This window comes from Babylonia areolata, chromosome 11 (genome assembly GCF_041734735.1).
Source record: "Babylonia areolata isolate BAREFJ2019XMU chromosome 11, ASM4173473v1, whole genome shotgun sequence".
Taxonomy (NCBI): domain Eukaryota; kingdom Metazoa; phylum Mollusca; class Gastropoda; order Neogastropoda; family Buccinidae; genus Babylonia; species Babylonia areolata.
Genome location: NC_134886.1, coordinates 9,732,788 through 9,740,287, shown reverse-complemented (window position 1 = coordinate 9,740,287; position 7,500 = coordinate 9,732,788). Strand labels below are relative to the sequence as shown.

Here is a 7,500-nt window from a genome sequence, read left to right as displayed (position 1 = left end):
CAAGCACGTCTCTTGCCTTTCTCTTTCTCTCTGTCCTCTCTCCTCCTCCCCGCAGCACCCCTCTCTTTCTTTCTTTCTTTCTTTCTCCCTCTCCACTACACTACACCTGCCCTCTGCTAGCAGCCCAAGATACCCCATATAATTCTGCTCTGTGTGTGTGTGTGTGTCTCTCTCTCTCTCTGTCTATCCCTCTCTCTCTGTAATCCTTGAATAAAAACGTTTCTGAGTTCTGAATTCTTAGTTCTGAGCTCTCTCTCTCTCTTTCTGTGTCTCAATCTCTCTCTCTCTCTCTGTCTCTCTGTCTCTCTCTCTCCTCCTTCTCCTCCTCCTCCCTCTTCCCCCCCCCCCACCTCTCTCTCTCTTTTTCTCCTACCTCTATCCCTCCCTCCCTCCCTCCCTCTCTTTATCCCCGTCTGCCCGCGTGTCACACCTCCCACCAACTCCCACCACTCCTCCGGTTTCCCTGTGGGCTTTGACGCTCTTCTGCTGGTTTGCTTGACTGCTATCTGTTCAGTTCAGAGGCACATGGTTATAGGGCTCTCTGCTATCTGTTCAGTTCAGAGGCACACAGGTTCTCTGCTATCTGTTCAGTTCAGAGGCATATGGTTATAGGGTTCTCTGCTATCTGTTCAGTTCAGAGGCACAGTTATTGGGTTCTCTGCTATCTGTTCAGTTCAGAGGCACACAGGTTCTCTGCTATCTGTTCAGTTCAGAGGCACACAGGTTCTCTGCTATCTGTTCAGTTCAGAGGCACACAGGTTCTCTGCTATCTGTTCAGTTCAGAGGCACACAGCTATCTGTTCAGTTCAGAGGCACACAGGTTCTCTGCTATCTGTTCAGTTCAGAGGCACAGTTATTGGGTTCTCTGCTATCTGTTCAGTTCAGAGGCACACAGGTTCTCTGCTATCTGTTCAGTTCAGAGGCACATGGTTATAGGGTTCTCTGCTATCTGTTCAGTTCAGAGGCACAGTTATTGGGTTCTCTGCTATCTGTTCAGTTCAGAGGCACACAGGTTCTCTGCTATCTGTTCTGTTCAGAGACACATGGTTATAGGGTTCTCTGCTATCTGTTCAGTTCAGAGGCACGGTTACAGGGTTCTCTGTTATCTGTTCGGTTCAGAGGCACACGGCTTTTAGGTTCTCTGCTATCTGTTCAGTTCAGAGGCATACAGGTTCTCTGCTATCTGTTCAGTTCAGAGGCATACAGGTTCTCTGCTATCTGTTCAGTTCAGAGGCATACAGGTTTTCTGCTGTCTGTTCAGTTCAGAAGCATACAGGTTTTCTGCTGTCTGTTCAGTTCAGAAGCATACAGGTTTTCTGCTGTCTGTTCAGTTCAGAAGCATACAGGTTTTCTGCTGTCTGTTCAGTTCAGAAGCATACAGGTTTTCTGCTGTCTGTTCAGTTCAGAAGCATGGTTATTGGGTTCTCTGCTATCTGTTCAGTTCAGAGGCATACAGGTTTTCTGCTGTCTGTTCAGTTCAGAAGCATGGTTATTGGGTTCTCTGCTATCTGTTCAGTTCAGAGGCATACAGGTTCTCTGCTGTCTGTTCAGTTCAGAAGCATGGTTATTGGGTTCTCTGCTATCTGTTCAGTTCAGAGGCATACAGGTTTTCTGCTGTCTGTTCAGTTCAGAAGCATGGTTATTGGGTTCTCTGCTATCTGTTCAGTTCAGAGGCATACAGGTTTTCTGCTGTCTGTTCAGTTCAGAAGCATGGTTATTGGGTTCTCTGCTATCTGTTCAGTTCAGAGGCATACAGGTTTTCTGCTGTCTGTTCAGTTCAGAAGCATGGTTATTGGGTTCTCTGCTATCTGTTCAGTTCAGAGGCATACAGGTTCTCTGCTATCTGTTCAGTTCAGAGGCATACAGGTTTTCTGCTGTCTGTTCAGTTCAGAAGCATACAGGTTTTCTGCTATCTGTTCAGTTCAGAAGCATGGTTATTGGGTTCTCTGCTATCTGTTCAGTTCAGAGGCATACAGGTTCTCTGCTGTCTGTTCAGTTCAGAAGCATGGTTATTGGGTTCTCTGCTATCTGTTCAGTTCAGAGGCATACAGGTTCTCTGCTGTCTGTTCAGTTCAGAAGCATGGTTATTGGGTTCTCTGCTATCTGTTCAGTTCAGAGGCATACAGGTTCTCTGCTGTCTGTTCAGTTCAGAAGCATGGTTATTGGGTTCTCTGCTATCTGTTCAGTTCAGAGGCATACAGGTTCTCTGCTGTCTGTTCAGTTCAGAAGCATGGTTATTGGGTTCTCTGCTATCTGTTCAGTTCAGAGGCATACAGGTTCTCTGCTGTCTGTTCAGTTCAGAAGCATGGTTATTGGGTTCTCTGCTATCTGTTCAGTTCAGAGGCATACAGGTTCTCTGCTGTCTGTTCAGTTCAGAAGCATGGTTATTGGGTTCTCTGCTATCTGTTCAGTTCAGAGGCATACAGGTTCTCTGCTGTCTGTTCAGTTCAGAAGCATGGTTATTGGGTTCTCTGCTATCTGTTCAGTTCAGAGGCATACAGGTTCTCTGCTATCTGTTCAGTTCAGAAGCATGGTTATTGGGTTCTCTGCTATCTGTTCAGTTCAGAGGCATACAGGTTCTCTGCTGTCTGTTCAGTTCAGAAGCATGGTTATTGGGTTCTCTGCTATCTGTTCAGTTCAGAGGCATACAGGTTCTCTGCTGTCTGTTCAGTTCAGAGGCATACAGGTTCTCTGCTGTCTGTTCAGTTCAGAAGCATGGTTATTGGGTTCTCTGCTATCTGTTCAGTTCAGAGGCATACAGGTTCTCTGCTATCTGTTCAGTTCAGAGGCACATGGTTATAGGGTTCTCTGCTATCTGTTCAGTTCAGAGGCATAGAGGTTTTCTGCTGTCTGTTCAGTTCAGAAGCATGGTTATTGGGTTCTCTGCTATCTGTTCAGTTCAGAGGCATACAGGTTTTCTGCTGTCTGTTCAGTTCAGAGGCATGGTTATTGGGTTCTCTGCTATCTGTTCAGTTCAGAGGCATACAGGTTTTCTGCTGTCTGTTCAGTTCAGAAGCATGGTTATTGGGTTCTCTGCTATCTGTTCAGTTCAGAGGCATACAGGTTCTCTGCTATCTGTTCAGTTCAGAGGCACATGGTTATAGGGTTCTCTGCTATCTGTTCAGTTCAGAGGCATACAGGTTTTCTGCTGTCTGTTCAGTTCAGAGGCATGGTTATTGGGTTCTCTGCTATCTGTTCAGTTCAGAGGCATAGAGGTTTTCTGCTGTCTGTTCAGTTCAGAAGCATGGTTATTGGGTTCTCTGCTGTCTGTTCAGTTCAGAAGCATGGTTATTGGGTTCTCTGCTGTCTGTTCAGTTCAGAAGCATGGTTATTGGGTTCTCTGCTGTCTGTTCAGTTCAGAAGCATGGTTATTGGGTTCTCTGCTATCTGTTCAGTTCAGAAGCATGGTTATTGGGTTCTCTGCTGTCTGTTCAGTTCAGAAGCATGGTTATTGGGTTCTCTGCTATCTGTTCAGTTCAGAAGCATGGTTATTGGGTTCTCTGCTATCTGTTCAGTTCAGAAGCATGGTTATTGGGTTCTCTGCTATCTGTTCAGTTCAGAGGCATACAGGTTTTCTGCTGTCTGTTCAGTTCAGAGGCATGGTTATTGGGTTCTCTGCTGTCTGTTCAGTTCAGAGGCATACAGGTTCTCTGCTATCTGTTCAGTTCAGAGGCACATGGTTATAGGGTTCTCTGCTATCTGTTCAGTTCAGAGGCATACAGGTTTTCTGCTGTCTGTTCAGTTCAGAGGCATGGTTATTGGGTTCTCTGCTATCTGTTCAGTTCAGAGGCATACAGGTTTTCTGCTGTCTGTTCAGTTCAGAGGCATGGTTATTGGGTTCTCTGCTATCTGTTCAGTTCAGAGGCATACAGGTTTTCTGCTGTCTGTTCAGTTCAGAAGCATGGTTATTGGGTTCTCTGCTGTCTGTTCAGTTCAGAAGCATGGTTATTGGGTTCTCTGCTGTCTGTTCAGTTCAGAAGCATGGTTATTGGGTTCTCTGCTGTCTGTTCAGTTCAGAAGCATGGTTATTGGGTTCTCTGCTGTCTGTTCAGTTCAGAGGCATGGTTATTGGGTTCTCTGCTATCTGTTCAGTTCAGAAGCATGGTTATTGGGTTCTCTGCTGTCTGTTCAGTTCAGAGGCATGGTTATTGGGTTCTCTGCTATCTGTTCAGTTCAGAAGCATGGTTATTGGGTTCTCTGCTATCTGTTCAGTTCAGAAGCATGGTTATTGGGTTCTCTGCTGTCTGTTCAGTTCAGAAGCATGGTTATTGGGTTCTCTGCTATCTGTTCAGTTCAGAAGCATGGTTATTGGGTTCTCTGCTGTCTGTTCAGTTCAGAAGCATGGTTATTGGGTTCTCTGCTATCTGTTCAGTTCAGAAGCATGGTTATTGGGTTCTCTGCTATCTGTTCAGTTCAGAAGCATGGTTATTGGGTTCTCTGCTATCTGTTCAGTTCAGAGGCATACAGGTTTTCTGCTGTCTGTTCAGTTCAGAAGCATGGTTATTGGGTTCTCTGCTATCTGTTCAGTTCAGAAGCATGGTTATTGGGTTCTCTGCTATCTGTTCAGTTCAGAAGCATGGTTATTGGGTTCTCTGCTATCTGTTCTCCCTCGGTCTACTTACTGACAACTATACGGTTCTGGTATGTTCAGTGCTCTTTGTTGTGGCTTTTTTTTCTTTGTCTGAAGGTCTCACCTCCTCGGTCGTTCTCTGTCTCTGTCTCTCTCTCTCTTCTCCCCCACCAACTCTCGCTCCCCCCCCCCACCCCACTGTGTGTGTGTGTGTGTGTGTGTGTGTGTGTGTGTGTGTGTGTGTTCTCCCCCACCAACTCTCGCTCCTCTCTCTCTCTCTCTCTCTCTCTCTCTACTCTCTGTCTCTCTCTTCTCACCCACCAACTCTAGCTCCTCTCTCTCTCTCTCTCTTCTCTTTACTCTCTGTCTCTCTCTTTACTCTCTGTCTCTCTCTCTGTTCTCAGCCACCAACTATCGCTCCCCACTCTCTCTCTGTCTGTCTTTACTCTCTGTCTCTCTCTGTTCTCGCCCACCAACTCTCTCTCTCTCTTTACTCTCTGTCTCTCTCTGTTCTCGCCCACCAACTCTCTCTCTCTCTTTACTCTCTGTCTCTCTCTGTTCTCGCCCACCAACTCTCTCTCTCTCTTTACTCTCTGTCTCTCTCTTTACTCTCTGTCTCTCTCTGTTCTCCCCCACCAACTCTAGCTCCTCTCTCTCTCTCTCTCTCTTTACTCTCTCTCTCTCTCTTTACTCTCTGTCTCTCTCTGTTCTCACCCACCAACTATCGCTCCCCACTCTCTCTCTGTCTGTCTTTACTCTCTGTCTCTTTCTGTTCTCACCCACCAACTATCCCCCCCTCTCTCTCTCTCTCTCTCTCTCTTTACTCTCTGTCTCTCTCTGTTCTCCACCACCACCTCTCTCTCTCTCTCTATCTCTCTCTTTCTCTCTGTTCTTACCCACCAACTGTCGCTCCTCTCTCTCTCTCTGTCTCTCTGTCTGTCTCTCTGTCTGTCTGTGCTGCAACGTATCTCAGTCTCAAATCTCTCTCACTACACCCTTCCCTCCCCTACACATATCTTCTTTTTCTCTGCCATCACCCCTCCCCCCATCACCCTCACCCCCACCCCCCCCCCCCACCCTCTTGTCTGTGTTGGCTACAGCCAGTCGATGTGGGAAACAAACGGCGTGTCTTTCTTTGTCAAGTCCTTTCCTTCCTTCCTTCCTTTCCCTCCTCTCGCTAACTGCACAGTCTTTTGCCTCGACGTTTTGAATCCCACCAGCCAGTCTCTCTATCTCCGTTCTTGTACCACTACACTACACCCTGCATGCTCAGTCTATCTCTCTATCTTCTCTTGTATTGTGTTTGAGATGTTCTTTCCGTTTCTCTCTGTCTCTGTCTGTGTGTCTCTCTTTGTACGCCTCTCTGTCTCTCTCAGTGTCTGTCTGTCTGTCTCTCTATCAGTACGTCTCCCTGTCTCTGTCTGTCTGTCTCAATCTTTCTCTCTCTCTCTCTCTGTCTCTCTATCAGTCTGTCTGTCTCAATCTCTCTCTCTCTTTCTCTCTCTCTCTCTGTCTCTCTATCAGTCTGTCTGTCTCAGTCTCTCTCTCTCTGTTTCTGTCTGTCTCTTTCTCGTTCCCTTTGGGCCCCCCTCTCTCTCTCTCTCTCACTCACTCACTCACTCACTGTCTCTCTCTCACGCACTCACTTTATCTCACCCTCACACTCACTCAATCTCTCTCTCTTTCTCTCACTCTGTCTCTGTGTCTCTCTTGCTCGCTCTCGGCTTTCTGTCTCTTTCTTCCCTAACGTCCGAACAGATATGGACACGCACTCTCCCTCCTCTCTCTCTATTTTCTCTGTTTATATATATATATATCTGTGGTTGTTATGTGTTTGTGTTGTGTCGTGCATGCATGCATTCGTGCGTAAATGTGTGTATGTGTTCGCGCGCGCGCGCGCATTTCTATCTACGCGCGCGCTCACGCCGGATATGAGCATATGCGCTGCGCGCGCGCGCGCGTGATTACCTCCTTTTCACCCCTCTTTCCCCTTACTCCCCCTCCACACACACACACACACACACCCCTTCCTCCTTCCCCCTTTACCCCCCCCCCCCCCTCCCCCTCCCAACCAACCAAACTGTCCTTCCCGCCCTTCCAACTCTTCCAACCTCGGACCATCGCTCTCTCTGTCTCTCTCAGTCTTCCTCTCTCTCGCTTCTTTCCCAGTCACAGTGCTAGTGGTGTGTGTGTGTGTGTGTGTGTGTGTGGCAACAACAAACGTGATGAAGGCAGAGTAGAGAGCCCTTGCTGAAGGAAGGAAGGTAGGAAGGGAGGGAGGAGAGGCCAATGCTTCAGTGGTAGTGTGGTGTGGTGTGGTGTGGTGCGGTGTGGTAGCCGTGAAAGAAGGAATGATATTATAATGGAAAGGACTGGGTGGGGGGCGGGGGGGGGGGAATAGAGCCCAACTACGCACACAGACGCTCCACTACTGCTACTACTACAACTACTACTACTACTGCTGCTGCGGGCTTGAAGAGTGGGTGGAGCGTGGTGAGGTGTGTGGTGTGGTGGTGGTGGTGGTAGCTTGCCCAGCCTTTGTTCGCTTCTCTCTCTCTCTCTGCCGCTCCTTCCCTCCCTCCCTCCCTCTCTCTCTCTCTCTCTCGCCGCTCCTTCCCTCCATCTCTCTCTCTCTCTCTCTCGCTTCTCTCCCATTTCGAGTGAGTGTTGTTCAGTGAAGAAGAAGCGTTCATTGGAGTCCGGCTGTGTGTGAGTTGTGTGAGAGAGTGTGTGTGGTGACTGTGCGTGTAGCGTCTTCTGTTGCCGCTGCTCGGATATGATGATGGTGATGATGATGGTGATGCTGCTGATGCTGTTGTTGTTGTGTGGTACGTTTTTTTCCCCCTCAATGTTGTGGTGTTTAGTGTGTGTGTGTGTGTGTGTGTGTGTGTGTGTGTTGTGTTGTGTGTGTTGTGTTGTGTGTGTATATG

At 47.9% G+C, this 7,500-nt stretch overlaps 1 long non-coding RNA gene across 2 annotated transcripts in view; it reads left to right on the top strand.

Moving 5' to 3' along the window:
- Window positions 1-7,500, top strand: part of LOC143287290 (uncharacterized) — a 140,700-nt gene that overhangs the window by 39,224 nt on the left and 93,976 nt on the right. Inside the window, exon 1 of one of the 2 annotated variants that reach the window (XR_013055935.1) lies at window positions 7,264-7,398. The exons of the other annotated variant lie outside the window; for it this stretch is intronic. This is a non-coding gene — a long non-coding RNA (uncharacterized LOC143287290). Of the gene's footprint in view, window positions 1-7,263; window positions 7,399-7,500 lie in introns of those variants that run through there. 2 annotated transcript variants of the gene reach the window in all.